Source organism: Dermacentor andersoni, chromosome 10, assembly GCF_023375885.2.
Source record: "Dermacentor andersoni chromosome 10, qqDerAnde1_hic_scaffold, whole genome shotgun sequence".
In the NCBI taxonomy this organism is placed as follows: domain Eukaryota; kingdom Metazoa; phylum Arthropoda; class Arachnida; order Ixodida; family Ixodidae; genus Dermacentor; species Dermacentor andersoni.
Genome location: NC_092823.1, coordinates 325,001 through 345,000, shown reverse-complemented (window position 1 = coordinate 345,000; position 20,000 = coordinate 325,001). Strand labels below are relative to the sequence as shown.

The following is a 20,000-nucleotide window of genomic DNA, read 5'->3' as shown; positions in this document are numbered from 1 at the left end:
GGGTGCTGCATTTAAGGAGCTGTGTATAACTTTATAGAGCGTCTCAAGAAAAACAATTTGTTTGAAGCTTCACACGTGAGAGGAGCGGCTTCTGAGTACGAGGCGGTTTTCCTTTTTTTTTTCTGCCGATAATTGTACTCATCTGCCGCGTCTCTCACCACGATATGATATTTTTTTGGGGGGTTTCTCCTTTGATCCTCAAGTGAACGGACTGTCCAGTACTGATGCCATTTACAAAAATCCAAAACCGCACCTGCTCAATCAACGCCAACTCAATTTAAGGAAGGGCTGTTCAAAAGCTGATCGAAACCATCCAGTTTGGGAAAACCTATTTTATGCAGTAGTTTTTATTATTATTATTATTATTTTTTTTTTTTATTGTGAGAGACGTGAAATCGACACCACGAAATGAACGTCCCTTTGTTACCCTTTTGTTACCGCGGCTTCGAAACCGTGCGTAATACCAATTTAATTGTGTCCTGGTTGGCCGTTTGTCAGCACTTTGTGTTCTTCTAGAAAATCAACTACTAGTTTATAAATTACGTGCGCGAAATTTTCCTCCGTGTGCACCACCAAAATACTTAAAGAAGAGAGAATGCGTCCGGGGCCTTGGGATTTCGAAAATGACGTGCTCTGAAATTTTCACATCGGCCATTGGAAAGATAATTATTATCCGTCGTAAAGAAAAAAAAAAGAAAGAAATCACATTTGAAATTATCATTGAAAGTGGCCACGTTTTTCGGGGCATGTCTTGATGAAATAATTTCAGTTCAGTTCAGCATGATTGGATTTCATCTTTTCCAGTATTCTCAGTACTCTCGTTGTAGTACCAATTGCCGGCAGATTTTTTTTTTAGTTGTTTAGAGTTATACATTCCTGAACGATGTTTTTCTTTTCCTCAAAGCTAGCCATAGAACCAGCGCTTTCTATAAAATCATGACAATAAGAATCCAGCATATCGGTTCATCTTCGGCGCGATTAAAGTTCGGGAACTGGCGATTTTTTATTGCCGTGATCAAGAAGGTTAACACCAGATAAGGCGTGATATTTCAGCATACCAGTCGCGATATCTAATCGAATCTAAGATTGAAATGGCGTTCTGAATTCTTTCGGTTCCAGATAGAAAGAAACAGAAAAAAAAAAAAAAAAAGAAAGGATGTGATTGATTGCCATTCAAATCTGAAGACCGCGTGGAGAAAGTGTTCCGGTTTACATTCGGCAAATCAAAATGAACGGCTAAAATTAATCTATCGTTTGGTTTCATGCGCGAGATCACGTAAAAGGCAGCCATTCTTCTTAACATGGTTTCTCTCTTTTGCTCTCTCATTCGCGCACGGAAATTTCTTCGTACGGGAATTTTATGAAGCGAAGGCGGCTGCAGACCATTTTCTTTGTTTAGTTCATGTTCGTAGGCGCAAATTACAAACCTAACACTTGGAGCAACATTTCCACTACTCTAGAGGGGCATGAACTGTAGACAGTGCACGCTTTCTCATTTATCCAATCGCTCGCAAACACATTGCATTGCTAGTCTACAGTGGCAATACAAAGTGACGTTTCACCATGCACGTCGAAGTTCATTACCAGTACCGCGCCAGCATCGACCGGCCGGCGAAGCGACGAGCTCAGCAGCGCATGCGCAAGGCCCGACACCACCCCAACCGAGCTTCCCTGCTTATCGGAGAGAACAAGTGCGCGTGAACACGGGCGCGTCTGAGTATCTGGATTTAAAAAAAAAAAAAAAAAAGAAAACAAAGAAAGCGTTTCCGAGATATTGACAAAGACAAGTGGTCGCGGTCGCTCTGAATCTTATCGTATTATAGAAAACGTGGGATGGCGGCGCTTCCTCGAGGGTCAGAAAGTACAATCGTCGAACTAGGTGGCAAGTGGAGTACATCCTTTTTCTTGGAACGGTTTGCAATTGACTGCTTGAATGTGCCGACCACGCGTCGCGGGTCGCGTATAGAGCCAACCGTTGGCAAGCACGCGTCTAGCGTAGCAGCAGAACCGATCGCGGTTGCGATAACCCATCGTTGGCAGCGAAAAAGAAAAACACCCACACGCAGTTTGTAGCAATAACCGTACAAATCAATGTGGTTTTAAATATAGCTTCACTGGTCACCCAAGAAGGGCACCGAAACTTTCTCATGACGCACACCGCTGTAGTCCACAAAGAACAAAGCGCACAAAATAGATATGATACAGCCGCACCGCATTATTTCGTGTTTTCAGCATTTCATTACTTTCGTGTGCATGCGCGCTAGGGCCACGCAGGCCAGGAGTAAAAGGCACGAAAAGAAAAAAAAAAATGATACGCAATCCTAAGCTTTGACTTGACTGCTGTGGCACTCGCATTTGTGTTCTTTACCTTAGGCGAACGCAATGCGCAAACTGAACTGGAATTTCCAATAATGGAAATTCCTGTTTGGCTCATATTTGCGTTTTTCGCCCGAGCAAGCGCTTCACTGCACTACGCTTTGCCCCTTCAACGTGGCTACACTGCCCGGCAGGCGTGTTCTGCGTAGGGCCGAACCTGCAGGCAAAAAGCATGGGCGCCGCCATCTTGTTGAGAGCGGCGCCAGGGACACAATCGCGCCTAGCTCATTGAGTTTTCCCCCAAAACTGAAAAAAATTTGACTTCATTAAACGAGAAAGATGCCACGAGTGCCCCAACAAAAAGCTTTGAGGATTACCGAAGGGTAACTGAGGGCGACGCAACGGGCTCTGGAAAGAAGGATGATGGGTGTGGCGTCACGGGGGGATCGGAATAGAGCAGATTGGGGTGTGCGAGAACAAACGCTCGTTAATGACACCAAAGTTTAAACCAGGAAAAACAAATGGGCATGCGCAGGGCATGCAATCTGGGGGGAAGATAACCGGTGGCCATTAAGGGTTACAGACTGAATTCCAAGAGGAGGGAAGCGTAGCAGGGGGTGGCAGAAAGTTAGGAGGGCAGATTAGATTAGGGACTACATGGCGACAATCGGCACCTGACCGGGGTACTTGGAGGATCATGGCAGATGCCTTTGCCCTGCAGTGGGCGTAGCCAGGATGATGATGATGATGATGTTCATGATGAAAAGGTAGCAACAGGTCTTCGTAACATACAGGTTAGAAAGATGAGGCACCTTTTAACCCTTGAATATATTTCGCCACATTTGGGCATACGACAAGTTTGTTTTCGAGGCGCTCGGTCCCACTGCTGCGAAAATGTGTACACAAAGGCTGCACAGTAGTTGCCAGAAATCGGGCACTCTATTTTTCTTTCATAGGGAATCTTTCTTCCACTTGGGCAGCGGATTTCGGCGGCAGGGCGAGCTTGCGTGGCCGCGGTGGTTTACGGATCCAAGCGATAGTGAACTCCAAAATCCAGTGTTGGCTTTGAGTGGGATTCATATTGATTGCGAACCCCACGGCTAATCCTACCCCCCATCCCCCCAAGTGGCTCTTTACAGGAGACAATCATTCAGAGACATCGGACAAATAGGAATTCTGGTTCTTTCTTTTGCTTTCATTAATTTTTCTCGAAGCCCATAACTAGAAATTTGCTGGAGCGGCTGTCCCATTTGCGACGCAACAAGTGCGACGCTACACACAGATGGAGTGGCAGTTTAATTACTCTCGTGGTCCGCGAACCGGCATCGTTGCGTGTAGTATAGGAATGGTGCGTGTCAAGTCACTGCTCGCGTTGAGCTTGTGCTCTTCATTTTGATTGAATGAAGTCTCACCTAAGTGAGCGGCGCCGATCCCGGAGGTAGTGCAATACCGGGCCGACCTGCGGCGGAGGTGAAGCAGGCTTCAAGCACTCCGCCAACTTCCAAAAATAGGTTTAATATCGTGGGTCCATATAGAACCCGTATCAGATATTAAGCTGATAAGAACAGATACTACAACAAGGGAAGGTTTTATTCATACATCGTAACAATTCAAGCAAACACAGGTTAACAATGTACAGAACACATGTTGTGGTACAGTTGGTAGTTGCGCTTGGAACCGATGCCCTTTGCTGAACCGTTGTACAAAGGATAGATCACGCTGCATTATACAATGCTATGTCTGCTAAAGGGTCGTACACTTGCATAGAAGACGAGGAAGAGGGTATCAAAACACCTTGGGGCACTATGTCTCCCATACATATTTCTGTGGGCAACTGTTGTTGTGACACTGAAACTGTGTTATTTACTACATTTTTTTTATATATATTGAGAATGCGTTTGGTTATGTGTTGGGTGCTAAGGGGGGGGCGTTAATATGGCAACAACGGGTACGCGAGTTGTCCATTTTTTTGAATGAAAAATCTTGTATGCCAGCGGCGGAGGAAACTTTCCTCCCCTGTTGCGTTAAGTTCCTCGTTCAAGTGTTCCCATAGGAGCGTGCTTATTTTCTGGAGGGTGGGGTAGGCTGCCCTTACCGGCACTCTCCTGACCTCTGCGAGGCATCGACGTTTCCACAAGGCGTACATTGTACAAACAAAAACTAAGTTGGCGAAATTGCCTTTGGTTTTCAGCGCCATGGCCTGCAGTCGTACGCCGAAGGTGTGTAGTACTAATCGCCAAACAGCTTTTGCAGCGGCGCACTCGAATAACGCATGATCGACGGTTTCTGAGTAGCTGCAGTTGGGGCAACGATCGTTCGGAACGATGCCCAGTCTGTGTAATCTCTGCCGGGTCGGGAGTGCTTTCCATTTTCGTTTAACTTCGAAGTCCTGGACTTCTTTGGGAAGTTTTATCTTTTTGGATTGGGTTGCCTTTATGTTTTCAAGTTTTTCCTTGTCTTCAGTTGATAATTGAGTTTCCGTTATGGTTTCGATGATCTTAGCTGGTGAGTCTTTGTCTATGTTCGTGCCGGGGGCCTCTTTCTCTAACATAGCCTTTGTGACTGCGGCAGTCTTGTAGAATTCGGAAGGGAATTCTGCGTGTGGTCCAGGTAACCTACTGCAATCTAGGACACTGCGATTGGTGCTGCACCAGTACCACATTAGGCCCTTGCCTATATAATCGGCCGAGGTGCCTAAATACCTGGCAGTCCTTAGGGCCAGAAGCCGTGCGGTAGTTCCGACGTGTAGGAGTCCGAGGCCTCCGCTCGTTGTGGCTAGCTGCAGTAGATTTCGTTTTATCGGGGGTGGCTTGTTTTCCCACAAGAAAGCTGTGATGAGTTTGTTCATTTGTGTGATTGTTTTACTGGGCATGATGCCAACTCGACTGGCGTAGTTGGCAAACCCACATATTGTTGTCCTTGCTGCGAGGGCTTTCTCTTGTAGCGTTAGGGGCATTTGTTGTAGCTGGGATATGGCGTGTTTTGCCTTGGTAATGGCAACCTGCCAGGTGGACAGCGCCACTCCGTTCTGCGTAAAATAAATTCCCAGAATTTTAACCGTGTCAACCTGCTGTATGTTGCTTATGGCGTCCGGTGGGAAGGATCCGAAAAGAAGAGCCTTGCTTTTGGCTTCGTTTAGTGCCGCGCCAGACAGGTGTGCATACCTTGCAAAAATGGTGCGGAAGTAGTGCAGACTGGATTCGTTTCTGACGAAGATGGCTAGGTCATCCGCGTAGGCCGTGATCTTGATTTCATCCTGGCCTGTCAAGGGGAAGCCTCGGATACGCGGTTCATTGTGTATGCTAACTATCAATGGCTCAAGCGAAAGGATGAACAGGGTCGGTCCTAATGGGCATCCTTGGCGGATCCCTTTCGTGTAGTTAAAACTCTGTGTGAGGGACTTGTTGATCTGAATGTGACATGTCATATTGCTATAGAGGAGTGAGATTATCTTGACAAAATCTTGGGGAAAGGAGAACTGTTTCAGTATTGTGAAAAGATATGCGTGCTTGACCCTGTCGAAAGCCTTTGCTTGGTCCAGTGAAAGGAAAGCGCCGCTTATCTGCTTGCTTGTCGCGTATTCAAAGACGTCACGCGTAAGCGTCAGGTTTGAAAATATTGACCGGCCAGGCACCGCGCATGTCTGGTAGGGAGATATTATCAGTGGTAGCACTCGCTTGATCCTATTGTTCAGCACGGCAGCTGTGATCTTGTAATCTGTATTTAAAAGGGTGATCGGTCGCCACGCTTGGGGGGTATGCGGCTGGGCGCCTTCTTTCAGCAATAGGATGATTCTTCCTTTCCCAAAGGAGGGGGGTTTTTTCTTTTCATTTATTACCATATTAATCAAGTCGCACAGCTTTTCGCCTACTTCTTCGAAGAAGACGTTGTAAAACCCTGTGGTGATGCCATCACAGCCTGGGGCGGTGTCTTGCGACATGCTTTGGACAATGCGTTTCAATTCTTCTGTGGTGACGTCATCGCAAAGCCCTGAAACCGCTTCTTGATCAAGACGCGGTAGATTTTCGCATAACAGGGTCAGGTTTTCGGTGTCCACATCACTGTTCGTTTGGTCCTCCTCAAACTGTTGTCTAAAATAGGTATAAAAAATATTTTGGATTTCTTTGTGATCGTGTGTGGTCGTGCCATCTTCCCTTCTGGCCTCTACGATTTCCCTCGTGGCATTTGTCCCCTCGCGGTTGTTATGTTCTTCTGTGTTGCTGTACATTTCACATGGACCGCGTTGTGCCTTCTGTGTTCTTTTTACTAGGAGGCAATCATACTTCTTTTGTAGCGTTTGCAGGTATAACCCGGTGCATGAGGTGATGGTTTCCGCTCGCGTAATGATTTGCATTCTTCGCATTAATTCCCTGAGTTCGGCGGTGTACCGCCGGTGCCGCGCTTTGCCTTCGGCTTGTAGTGCAGTTGTCCATTGATCTTTTAGCGCTTCCCAAGTCATCGGGCTCATCTGCGGGGCGCGATCAGTGATTTCTTTGAGGCAGTGCTTAAGGTTTTCCTTGCTGGCGTCATCCTGTAGCAGGGCAGTGTCAAGCCGCCAACGTCTCGGGTGTGTTTCCTGCTCTGGATGGCCCCTGATTGTACATGCTACGGGGAAATGGTCAGTCCGTTTCGTTAGAGTGGCTGGGAGCGACACAACTGTACAAGACTGAAGTTTGGGGAGGAGGCCGTCGGGGACGTAAATTCGGTCAATTCTGCTCGATGTCCTGGTGGAGACGCGAGTAGGCTCAAAACGCTCATCATGGAGCGAGACCCACGCATCCGTAAGGCCCAGATGGCGGAGTATTTTACAACATTCTCGTGCATTGTAAGTGGATCCCCCTTGCCCGGGGCCTCGGATGTCCCTAGTGGAGTTAATTACGCAGTTAAAATCGCCTAGAAGGACGTGCGGAGTTGTATCGAGAAGCATCGGGTGAAGGGCCTTGAAAAAGGCGTTTGTGTCCGACCGAGTTGCCGGGGCATAGATGTTGACAAAACGGATTTTTTTTTTGTCTATGTATATGTCCAGCATCAGAGTCCGCCCGTTGGATCCGTACAGACAATGGGCTCGCTTGCGGAAACGTCCTGTCACGAAAATGGCCCCCACGCCACACGCTCGAGCGTTTGTCAAAGAAAAAAAGGCGTCCACTTGGAAATCGCGTTTGAATGTCTCCACTTCCAGTGGAGTCCTCAAATTAGCTTCCTGAACAAAGAGGATATCTATGTGCTGCTCCCTTGCAAGGTTAAGGATTTCGCGCTGCTTGTTTTTGTCGCGAAAGCCTCTAACATTAAAAGTGGCAAAAGTAAAGTCAGCCATATGCTCTGGCTCGTTTTCCAACCAAGGTGTTATACTGAACATAGGTTACAAAGGAAAGCACAGTTGAGGAACAATGTAAAAAAACAAGGGGGGGGGGGTTAAAAGGAGCGAGCGTTGCGCAGCCATTGGGGCGGTCTCTGTGTTTTTTTTTTTTTTTGTCTCACAGTGATGCGTGGTTTTAACGAAAGGTTGTGCGGGCAAACGAGAGGGAGGGTGTATGCCACGTGCTTCATTGCGAAGCGCAACAGCTGGAGTAGGGCGGGTTTGTTTTGGATTCATTGCTGTCCGCTTACAAGCGGGGGAAGTGGAAAAAGAAAAGCGCGGGTGGGCGTGGTGTATGATTAGTTTTTGTGCTGCTGTAGTATCGCGCCTTGGTTAGAGCGCGAAATTTTCCCGGCTTGCTGTCTCTTCCGTGACTTCCATATCAGTCTCATTCGTGTGCGTATTTGTTTTCTTTTGCGAAGGGGGATCCTTCCTGGGAATTTTTTTTGGCATTTTGGTTTCGCTGTCACTGCTAGCAAGTTCATCTGTTGCTCGTCTTTGGGTTTCCGGGCTAATACTGTCTTTGGCATGTTTTCGCCCTTCGCCTCCCCTTTTGTTTGAGCGGGATCTGTGTCGATGCGGTTTAAGCGTCTGGGCTCCAGCGGTCTGGGCGTTTGGAGTTCGGCCTCCTCGTTCTTTTAGTGCGTCTTTCCCGGCGGCAATTACTGCGTCCTTTCCCTGCTGTAACTTTTGCGGGGGGTTTTCGGCACTTGGGTCACTGTTAATTGGTTCCTCATTTAACGATTTTGTTTCCAAGGAGAGCTTGCCCTCCTGTGGTTTTGCATCCGGGATTGCATATTTGCCGCTGCTTACTATAGGCATATCTTCGAAAGCATGATTTTTCCCAAGGGTGGTTTGTTTAGGCTCGGTTTTTATCGCCTCATCGCTGGTGTTTCCTGAGGGGCGTGGCTCGCTTGACGTGCCCGTGCCGTCTGTCGTTGCTGATGCTGCGGCTGGATTTTGGGGCGAGGCGTCATCCGTTATCTCGTGGCAGCTGTCTGTTGGCAAAGGGGTGTCGGACTGTCGTACGGGCGTTACTTTGCTCGCGCTGCTTTCACTTTCCGCGGTGCTTTCTGCACCTTCCCAAAAATCGTGCGATTTCGTTTTTTTGGTTAGGTTGCTTGGTTGAAGCACCTGCAGCCTCGGTCTTACGCTTTCGCTAAGCGTCGGGAAAGCCTGGCTTTGTTGTGCGCTTGCTATCTGGTCATGGTCGGTGGGCGTGTGTCGCCCAGCTACGCTCGCGTACGACTTGGGGTATGCCCTACTGCGAAAGCACGCTTTTGTGCCGTGACGGCCTCCGCACTTGTGGCACTCTTCTTCACAGCCCTCCGTCTCGTGCCCGAAAGTGCCGCACCGTTTACAATATGGGGCGGTGCACATTGTGGCCATGTGGCTGTCAGCACCACATCTCGCGCACACACGCCTCATTCCTCTATACTCGCACATGACCCTGTGACCGTGTACAGTCATAAAATTCGGGATTGGGCGGCTCATTTCGATGCGCACTACACGGACGCCATTCAGCTTATTTTGGCGGTTAGCCACTTTCGCAAAAGTTACACTTTTTACTTTGCCGTAGGGTTGTAGGGCAAAGGACAGGGCGTCGGCGGACATGTAGATGGGGTACCGATACACATTAACAAACGTGACTGGCGGGCCGACAGCGTCGACGGGGACCTTCACTTGGTTCACGTGGAACCCCTCCGCAACCATTAGTCTAGTTGCCTGTGCGGCGGTTCTCGTGCAAACGAGGAATTTCGCACCTCCCATGTGTTGCAGCGCTAGGACGCTGTCGTCCCCCGCAGTCGTTTCAACAGCATCAATTAAATCATCAATAGAAACATCGCCCTCAGGGGCATCAAAGGTAAAACAATTCTCCCGCAAAGGGGTCTCACTAGTTGCATCCATGGCTTGGGGGGCGTAGCCGCTTGGAGCCCGGCCTCCGGGATTCATGGCTGTTCCAGTTACTCGTGGCGTGTACAGCTGGCGCTGAAGGACGCCGCCGTACTCTGGTCTTGAAGGAAGCGCCGCAGGTGGCGCTGGCTCCAACAGGTTCAGGGGGGTTGGCCGACGGCTCGACAGGAGGCGCTCGTAGTGGAGCTGGCTCCCGAGACCATGGGCCGCTCAGCAGGCGCTGGAAGGGCCCGCCGGATTACTCCGCCGCTGGACAGGTGGCGCTCGAGCAGGTAGGTGAGCTGGCGGGCGGGTCGGTCCTGGTAGGCGCTTGTGGACTCCTGGAGGTCCGCCGTGGTCCCGACGCGACCTCCGGGGCAGCAGTGGTGACTCGTCGAAAGTTCTTCTCGGCCTGGGGCAGAGTTCTTAGCCAAAAGGCCGAGAAGCGATGTCCTTCACTTCACTTCATTGTACTACTGCCTTGTGGGCGCCCTGCCGACATGGGTAACCTCAGCAACAGCGTGGGCAATATTATAAAATTCAGCCTGTGTACAGACTCAACGCTCCCTATCTCACGGATGAACTCGCAACGCCTCAGTCTTTCGCTGTTAACGAAACGCTGTCGCGTAGAAACGAGACCCGAGTGCAAGCTTGCTTGTAACGCGAAACCAACCAAGGCAACCTCGTAGAAAACGGAACAGGCGAGCGGAAAAAAACGCGCCAGGGGAATGCTTACTTCCGTCTGAATGCGACCGCTCAAGGTGACCTTCCTTGAGGGCTTCGTTTCAAGCCCGTGTGCAATTGTAATATACTACGCGCATTTCCTTCATTTCTTTTTATTTACCGCAAGGCCCACTGAAAATTTTGATACGGCACAGGCCGGGACGGATCGCAACGTGTCGAATCGACCGGTAGAATTAGGTAGCATGCCCCATGTACGAAGACGAGCAACATAGAAGTGAATGACAAAATAAATATAGAAAACGCTGCACACTCCTTCCCACCGGAAACATAGAGGGGAGAAAGATCGCCATCTGAAACACAGGCATTGTAAAAAAAAAAAAAAGTGCTACCTCATCATCTTTACCATTACCGTGTGTGTGTATGTATATATGCATGTGTGTGTGTGTGTGTGTTTGTGTATTTATATATATATATATATATATATATATATATATACGCACACATGCTAGCATAGCTTAAACGCAGCTGGAAAGCTCAGCCTTGCACAAGAACCACCCCCTGTCGCAAACCCCTTTGAAACATTCAAATGGGAAACACGAGTACAGCGAGGTCGTTCGAACCTGGCGCCAAAACGCATTGGCGCCATCTGAGTACGGAACTAGGAAAACCTGCGGACTTTGCAATACAGAAAGAAAGGTAGATGGCGCGAGCTAACGCTCCATTGCATACTAAGAACGAGAGTTAGTGAATAATGGCAGAAACGTCTTGGGAAGAGAAAAAAAAAAAAAAAACGCGCAAAAGTTGTTGGCTTGTGCAAGCACTCTATGTTACAGCGATTAAAGAGCATAGCATCTTCTACAACAGCAGCTACAAAAAGAAGAAGAACGTGAGAGAGGGAGAGACACAGGCGTGTTTCTTTGGAATGCAGAGCATGCAGCACATACTATAAAGTGCCAAAGAGACGGGGAAAGCAGATGGCGCGAAGGTGTATGTCCTCAAAGCTTGAAAGCAATTTCTAAATTACAACATGTACCGAAGTCCACCTACTCTCATCAGGTTGCTCCCGCCTCCAGTTGCGTTTAAAGTGAAATTACAGTCGCCTCAAAGGCAGACAGAGAGAGAGTGAAAATAGGTACACTTGCTTCGCGCAGCTGCAGCCGTTCAAATTTTACAGCAAGAGCACTCCCGAAAGCACAAAGTCCGCTGCCGCCTGGGCGCAATGCGCTCGCTTCAGTAAATTGCCGTGCTGGCCTCGGCAACCAAGAGGTGTAGTGCGGCAGACTGCTGCATTGTAGCACACCGGAAACCGTGCAGACGTAAGCGATCGCCTCGACATCGCTGCGAGCGCTCGAAGAGACAAAGTCCGAAACCACGTGTGCCGGGGCGGTGCGAGCGCGACGCCTTTGACGCAACTTTTGCGTACAAGCCGCCGCACCGCCACGACGGAATCGCTGGCATCCCGCACGCAGCTGCATTGTGTCACGCCGGCAATCGTTGAAACACCACGCAGTCGTCGGCGTCGGCCCCGACATGGTTGCGAGCGCTGGAAGAGACAAAGTCCGAAACCGCGTGTGCCGGGGCGGCGCGAGCGCGACGCCTTTGACGCAACTTTTGCGTACAAGCCGCCGCACGGACACGACGGAGCCGGTGTCACCCTGCAGAGGGCTGCACTATAGCACGCCGGGAACCGGCAAAGAACCGCGCAGACGTCGTCGTTGGCCGCGGCGTTGCCGCGAGCACGCGAAGAGACAAAGTCCGAAAGGACGTCAGCCGGGGCGTCGAGCACGCCGCCCGCACTGTTCGCACGCGTGCTCGGAAATGGCGAAGGGGCCGCGCTAGCGTGCCTTGAATCGGTGAGCGGCGGTACCGCGGCGATCGCCAGAGCTCGAATCCGCCCTGCAAAAGCCAAATATTGGCGCTCGGCTCGGCGCAGTACGCCGCCGCGTCGCACGAGTACGGCCCCATGGAGGTCTGGGCACTTATCGCTGCTACTGTAAGGGGCCGTACGGCCCCGGCCGACATTGTACCGTAGTGCGATTTTCGGCTTGCGCGTGCTCGTGGCGTAGTCCGCGCACCGTTCCGACGTCGACAATCGTGCCCACGACTACGCGAGCGCTGGAAGAGACAAAGTCCGAAACCGCGTGTGCCGGGGCGGCGCGAGCGCGACGCCTTTGGCGCAACTTTTGCGTACAAGCCGCCGCACGGACACGACGGAATCGCTGGCATCCCGCACGCCGCTGCATTGTGTCACGCCGGCAATCGTTGAAACACCACGCAGTCGTCGGCGTCGGCCCCGACATGGTTGCGAGCGCTGGAAGAGACAAAGTCCGAAACCGCGTGTGCCGGGGCGGCGCGAGCGCGACGCCTTTGACGCAACTTTTGCGTACAAGCCGCCGCACGGACACGACGGAGCCGGTGTCACCCTGCAGAGGGCTGCACTATAGCACGCCGGGAACCGGCAAAGAACCGCGCAGACGTCGTCGTTGGCCGCGGCGTTGCCGCGAGCACGCGAAGAGACAAAGTCCGAAAGGACGTCAGCCGGGGCGTCGAGCACGCCGCCCGCACTGTTCGCACGCGTGCTCGGAAATGGCGAAGGGGCCGCGCTAGCGTGCCTTGAATCGGTGAGCGGCGGTACCGCGGCGATCGCCAGAGCTCGAATCCGCCCTGCAAAAGCCAAATATTGGCGCTCGGCTCGGCGCAGTACGCCGCCGCGTCGCACGAGTACGGCCCCATGGAGGTCTGGGCACTTATCGCTGCTACTGTAAGGGGCCGTACGGCCCCGGCCGACATTGTACCGTAGTGCGATTTTCGGCTTGCGCGTGCTCGTGGCGTAGTCCGCGCACCGTTCCGACGTCGACAATCGTGCCCACGACTACGCGAGCGCTGGAAGAGACAAAGTCCGAAACCGCGTGTGCCGGGGCGGCGCGAGCGCGACGCCTTTGGCGCAACTTTTGCGTACAAGCCGCCGCACGGACACGACGGAATCGCTGGCATCCCGCACGCCGCTGCATTGTGTCACGCCGGCAATCGTTGAAACACCACGCAGTCGTCGGCGTCGGCCCCGACATGGTTGCGAGCGCTGGAAGAGACAAAGTCCGAAACCGCGTGTGCCGGGGCGGCGCGAGCGCGACGCCTTTGACGCAACTTTTGCGTACAAGCCGCCGCACGGACACGACGGAGCCGGTGTCACCCTGCAGAGGGCTGCACTATAGCACGCCGGGAACCGGCAAAGAACCGCGCAGACGTCGTCGTTGGCCGCGGCGTTGCCGCGAGCACGCGAAGAGACAAAGTCCGAAAGGACGTCAGCCGGGGCGTCGAGCACGCCGCCCGCACTGTTCGCACGCGTGCTCGGAAATGGCGAAGGGGCCGCGCTAGCGTGCCTTGAATCGGTGAGCGGCGGTACCGCGGCGATCGCCAGAGCTCGAATCCGCCCTGCAAAAGCCAAATATTGGCGCTCGGCTCGGCGCAGTACGCCGCCGCGTCGCACGAGTACGGCCCCATGGAGGTCTGGGCACTTATCGCTGCTACTGTAAGGGGCCGTACGGCCCCGGCCGACATTGTACCGTAGTGCGATTTTCGGCTTGCGCGTGCTCGTGGCGTAGTCCGCGCACCGTTCCGACGTCGACAATCGTGCCCACGACTACGCGAGCGCTGGAAGAGACAAAGTCCGAAACCGCGTGTGCCGGGGCGGCGCGAGCGCGACGCCTTTGGCGCAACTTTTGCGTACAAGCCGCCGCACGGACACGACGGAGCCGGTGTCGCCCTGCAGAGGGCTGCACTATAGCACGCCGGGAACCGGCAAAGAACCGCGCAGACGTCGTCGTTGGCCGCGGCGTTGCCGCGAGCACGCGAAGAGACAAAGTCCGAAAGGACGTCAGCCGGGGCGTCGAGCACGCCGCCCGCACTGTTCGCACGCGTGCTCGGAAATGGCGAAGGGGCCGCGCTAGCGTGCCTTGAATCGGTGAGCGGCGGTACCGCGGCGATCGCCAGAGCTCGAATCCGCCCTGCAAAAGCCAAATATTGGCGCTCGGCTCGGCGCAGTACGCCGCCGCGTCGCACGAGTACGGCCCCATGGAGGTCTGGGCACTTATCGCTGCTACTGTAAGGGGCCGTACGGCCCCGGCCGACATTGTACCGTAGTGCGATTTTCGGCTTGCGCGTGCTCGTGGCGTAGTCCGCGCACCGTTCCGACGTCGACAATCGTGCCCACGACTACGCGAGCGCTGGAAGAGACAAAGTCCGAAACCGCGTGTGCCGGGGCGGCGCGAGCGCGACGCCTTTGGCGCAACTTTTGCGTACAAGCCGCCGCACGGACACGACGGAGCCGGTGTCGCCCTGCAGAGGGCTGCACTATAGCACGCCGGGAACCGGCAAAGAACCGCGCAGACGTCGTCGTTGGCCGCGGCGTTGCCGCGAGCACGCGAAGAGACAAAGTCCGAAACGACGTCAGCCGGGGCGTCGAGCACGCCGCCCGCACTGTTCGCACGCGTGCTCGGAAATGGCGAAGGGGCCGCGCTAGCGTGCCTTGAATCGGTGAGCGGCGGTACCGCGGCGATCGCCAGAGCTCGAATCCGCCCTGCAAAAGCCAAATATTGGCGCTCGGCTCGGCGCAGTACGCCGCCGCGTCGCACGAGTACGGCCCCATGGAGGTCTGGGCACTTATCGCTGCTACTGTAAGGGGCCGTACGGCCCCGGCCGACATTGTACCGTAGTGCGATTTTCGGCTTGCGCGTGCTCGTGGCGTAGTCCGCGCACCGTTCCGACGTCGACAATCGTGCCCACGACTACGCGAGCGCTGGAAGAGACAAAGTCCGAAACCGCGTGTGCCGGGGCGGCGCGAGCGCGACGCCTTTGGCGCAACTTTTGCGTACAAGCCGCCGCACGGACACGACGGAGCCGGTGTCGCCCTGCAGAGGGCTGCACTATAGCACGCCGGGAACCGGCAAAGAACCGCGCAGACGTCGTCGTTGGCCGCGGCGTTGCCGCGAGCACGCGAAGAGACAAAGTCCGAAACGACGTCAGCCGGGGCGTCGAGCACGCCGCCCGCACTGTTCGCACGCGTGCTCGGAAATGGCGAAGGGGCCGCGCTAGCGTGCCTTGAATCGGTGAGCGGCGGTACCGCGGCGATCGCCAGAGCTCGAATCCGCCCTGCAAAAGCCAAATATTGGCGCTCGGCTCGGCGCAGTACGCCGCCGCGTCGCACGAGTACGGCCCCATGGAGGTCTGGGCACTTATCGCTGCTACTGTAAGGGGCCGTACGGCCCCGGCCGACATTGTACCGTAGTGCGATTTTCGGCTTGCGCGTGCTCGTGGCGTAGTCCGCGCACCGTTCCGACGTCGACAATCGTGCCCACGACTACGCGAGCGCTGGAAGAGACAAAGTCCGAAACCGCGTGTGCCGGGGCGGCGCGAGCGCGACGCCTTTGGCGCAACTTTTGCGTACAAGCCGCCGCACGGACACGACGGAGCCGGTGTCGCCCTGCAGAGGGCTGCACTATAGCACGCCGGGAACCGGCAAAGAACCGCGCAGACGTCGTCGTTGGCCGCGGCGTTGCCGCGAGCACGCGAAGAGACAAAGTCCGAAACGACGTCAGCCGGGGCGTCGAGCACGCCGCCCGCACTGTTCGCACGCGTGCTCGGAAATGGCGAAGGGGCCGTGCTAGCGTGCCTCGAATCGATCGGCCGGGGGCCCCGTAGGGCGACAGAAAGGCAATTGTGCAGGAAACCGTACTGGCCATTAGCGAGAAATTGCCGTTCGCGCATTCGGTGGACGCGCTGCGCTTTCACGACTTCGGCATTGTGCTGCCGACGTAAGCTTTCAATCTTGCTCGCGGCGTTACGAGGCGGCACGATTTTCGCCAAACGCTCGTCGAAAGTGGCACGAGTACGGCCCCATGGAGGTCTGGGTACTTATCGCTGCTATTATATGGGGGTCCCAGAGAGCAGTCGCCCCCAAAGCGACCTGGGTGTTTGATATGCGGCGGGCTTCGTGCCCGTCAAGCGTGTCCCCGGTATCGCTCCCGTGGATCCCACAGCTGACGTCTGCAGCCTCATCCGCTTGATGCGTTAGGGGCTGGTTGTCGGACGACGCTTTTTCCACGATATCGAAGTGTGTTCCGCATCGTCCTCGGACGAATCAAATACGAAAGCGCCGAAGGCGCGGGCGTGACCCGTCGCCTAGCGGCTTTGCCGTCTCGGCTACGTTGCAAGTGTCGGTCGGTCCACCAGTGCTGCGGGCTCGAGAGAAACCGCAAGCCGCGATCGAGTCGACACAACCGGTCTATCGAGAATGTTGCGTGCTTCTTGCCGCGTGGCGATACCCGGCCCTGCGGGGAGGGCGCCGTAGCGAGCTCGAACGCCGTCGTCTCGGACTGTGCAAAGTGCTACCCTTTGCGAGAACGAAGCGTGTTGGGGCGCCTGAAGGTGGCCTCGGCATCGCAAAAACGGCGTCCGGCCTGCTTGAAAGGCTGGACGCGCAGTTGAACGATTACCTGGTTGATCCTGCCAGTAATCATATGCTTGTCTCAAAGATTAAGCCATGCATGTCTAAGTACATGCCGAAATAAGGCGAAACCGCGAATGGCTCATTAAATCAGTTATGGTTCCTTAGATCGTTTCTTCCTACTTGGATAACTGTGGCAATTCTAGAGCTAATACATGCAGTGAGCCTGAAGCCCTTTGGGCGACGGGTGCTTTTATTAGACCAAGATCGATCGGGTTTCGGCCCGTATTGTGTGGTGACTCTGGATAACTTTGTGCTGATCGCATGGCCACGAGCCGGCGACGTTTCTTTCAAGTGTCTGCCTTATCAACTTTCGATGGTAGGTTACTTGCTTACCATGGTTGTTACGGGTAACGGAGAATCAGGGTTCGATTCCGGAGAGGGAGCCTGAGAAACGGCTACCACATCCAAGGAAGGCAGCAGGCGCGCAAATTACCCACTCCCGGCACGGGGAGGTAGTGACGAAAAATAACAATACGGGACTCTTTTGAGGCCCCGTAATTGAAATGAGTACACTCTAAATCCTTTGACGAGGATCAATTGGAGGGCAAGTCTGGTGCCAGCAGCCGCGGTAATTCCAGCTCCAATAGCGTATACTAAAGCTGCTGCGGTTAAAAAGCTCGTAGTTGGATCTCAGTTCCAGACGAGTAGTGCATCTACCCGATGCGACGGCTCGGACTGAACATCATGCCGGTCCTTTCTTGGTGCACTTCATTGTGTGCCTCGAGAAGGCCGGTGCTTTTACTTTGAAAAAATTAGAGTGCTCAACGCAGGCGAGTCGCCTGAATAAACTTGCATGGAAGAATAGAACAAGACCTCGTTTCTGTTCTGTTGGTTTTTGGAATACGAGGTAATGATTAAGAGGGACAGACGGGGGCATTCGTATTGCGGCGCTAGAGGTGAAATTCTTGGACCGTCGCAAGACGAACTACTGCGAAAGCATTTGCCAAGAATGTTTTCTTTGATCAAGAACGAAAGTCAGAGGTTCGAAGGCGATCAGATACCGCCCTAGTTCTGACCATAAACGATGCCAACCAGCGATCCGCCTGAGTTACTCAAATGACTCGGCGGGCAGCTTCCGGGAAACCAAAGTGTTTGGGTTCCGGGGGAAGTATGGTTGCAAAGCTGAAACTTAAAGGAATTGACGGAAGGGCACCACCAGGAGTGGAGCCTGCGGCTTAATTTGACTCAACACGGGAAAACTTACCCGGCCCGGACACTGGGAGGATTGACAGATTGAGAGCTCTTTCTTGATTCGGTGGATGGTGGTGCATGGCCGTTCTTAGTTGGTGGAGCGATTTGTCTGGTTAATTCCGATAACGAACGAGACTCTAGCCTATTAAATAGGTGCGGGGTTCCCAGCACCTTACAACCTTCTTAGAGGGACAAGCGGCTCCTAGCCGCACGAAACAGAGCAATAACAGGTCTGTGATGCCCTTAGATGTCCGGGGCCGCACGCGCGCTACACTGAAGGAAGCAGCGTGTCTTTATCCCTGTCTGAAAAGACTGGGTAACCCGTGGAACTTCTTTCGTGATTGGGATAGGGGCTTGCAATTGTTCCCCTTGAACGAGGAATTCCCAGTAAGCGCGAGTCATAAGCTCGCGTTGATTACGTCCCTGCCCTTTGTACACACCGCCCGTCGCTACTACCGATTGAATGATTTAGTGAGGTCTTCGGACCGATGTCCGGCGCGGCCTTTCGGTTGCGCCGGTCTGTTGGAAAGATGACCAAACTTGATCATTTAGAGGAAGTAAAAGTCGTAACAAGGTTTCCGTAGGTGAACCTGCGGAAGGATCATTACCGGATTGTGAAGGGTGGCGAGCGCCATTGTTTCTACCCCGTGTGGGTGAAGCAGCTCGCTGCGCCCGACGCTTTCCGCCGCTGGCCCCGCTTGGACGCGGGGACGGCTATACCCGAACATGCCGGGGACTGCCTGAATTTTGAGGGGCGCCCCGTGCCAAATTTGTTGCGCCCAGTGGACGCCGGCTGCAACCTTGGACGGTTGGCTTGGCCGCGCCCGCGGGTAGAAACGGCGTAACGCACACTGGGTGGGCTTTCTGTCCGCTTTGGCGCTCTTGCGCGGAATGGGAGTAAGACGACCCGACCTGCTGCTTTGCCCAGTACGAGGGGAACGGCGAAGCGTGCGGTCGGTCAAGGAACTGACGGTCGAGAGCTAATGCCGCTGCCGCTTAGTACACACGGAACCGTGGTGCGAGCGCTCTCCCGTCCTCCGCGGCAAACGCTGCCGAGTCTGAAAAGGCTGGCGGCTGCCGGTCGCTTCCTGCAGCGAGTATGGAGTAACGACCCGACTTTGTTGCCGCCCAAGTACTAAAGGAACGGTGTGGCGCTCGGTCGGTCATGGAACTGTCGGTATGAGGGTGCGGCTGCCAAGTACGGAAGGAACCGTGGCCTAAAGTGCTCTCCCGTCCTCCGCGGCAAATGCCACCGAGTCCGAAAGGGCCGGAGGCTGCCGGTCGGCTCCTGCTCGTGACGCGCGAGGTGTCGAGATCGCGGTTTAATGCGACGACGTCTGCAGGCTATTCGCCCGCCGCCGAGGGAAAGGCGGCGTTGCTGCGAAGTACCGAAGGAAACGCGGCTTTGCTACGTCGGAAGCGTTCTGCGGTTAGCGGACTTGTGCGCTTTGGGAAGGCGCCGCACGTCGAAAGAGGAAGTACGGACAGACGAGGGACTGTAGTCCCGGATTCGAACGCACTTGCGGCCAGGCCCTTGCTGGCTTCGTCTTCCGCCTCAAGTAGACTTGTTGTGGCGCCGGCGCAGGGAGCCGTCCCTGGCACTGGCCGAGTGGTTTTGGAGAGCTGCGCGAGTACGCGCGCCGGGCTCTTGTCTTTCGTCTCAAGTAGGCTGTTGGATCAACAGCGGTTATGCTGCGGCGATCTGCCGATGCGAAAGTGTGTGTGTGTTTGAGGCCCTTCTATGAACCTACTGCTGACTGAAGCGAAGCACGTCGATGGGGGTGAAGCCCTGCCCGTGGCCGTGTAGCCGTTAAAGACTCCACAGCGGCTTAGCCCTAATCATGGCTCTGTCGCTCTTTGCAATTTTTAGTGGAGCGATGTGAACGTGCACACGAGACACACGGGTCCGGTGGATGGTTGGCAGGTAAAACCGGCTTCGAGTGCGCGCAAACGGCATAAGGTGCCTCGAGGGCAAGCGAGGAAGGCGTGGGCGCAAAACACACGCGCGAGTAGCAGGAGTGGAGTGCCATTAGGCTTTCAGCTGCTGAGACGCGG

The 20,000-nt window shown here is 54.1% G+C and overlaps 1 non-coding gene and 1 pseudogene across 1 annotated transcript; one reads left to right on the top strand and one right to left on the bottom strand.

Annotated features, from left to right (window-relative positions):
- Positions 1-3,732: 3,732 nt before the first annotated feature.
- Positions 3,733-3,906, bottom strand: LOC126525536 (U2 spliceosomal RNA; annotated as a pseudogene).
- A 12,831-nt stretch (positions 3,907-16,737) lies between these two features.
- LOC126525548 (small subunit ribosomal RNA) lies at positions 16,738-18,552 on the top strand. The gene has a single exon (XR_007598237.1). It is a non-coding gene; the product is annotated as a small subunit ribosomal RNA (ribosomal RNA).
- The last annotated feature ends 1,448 nt before the right edge of the window (positions 18,553-20,000 follow it).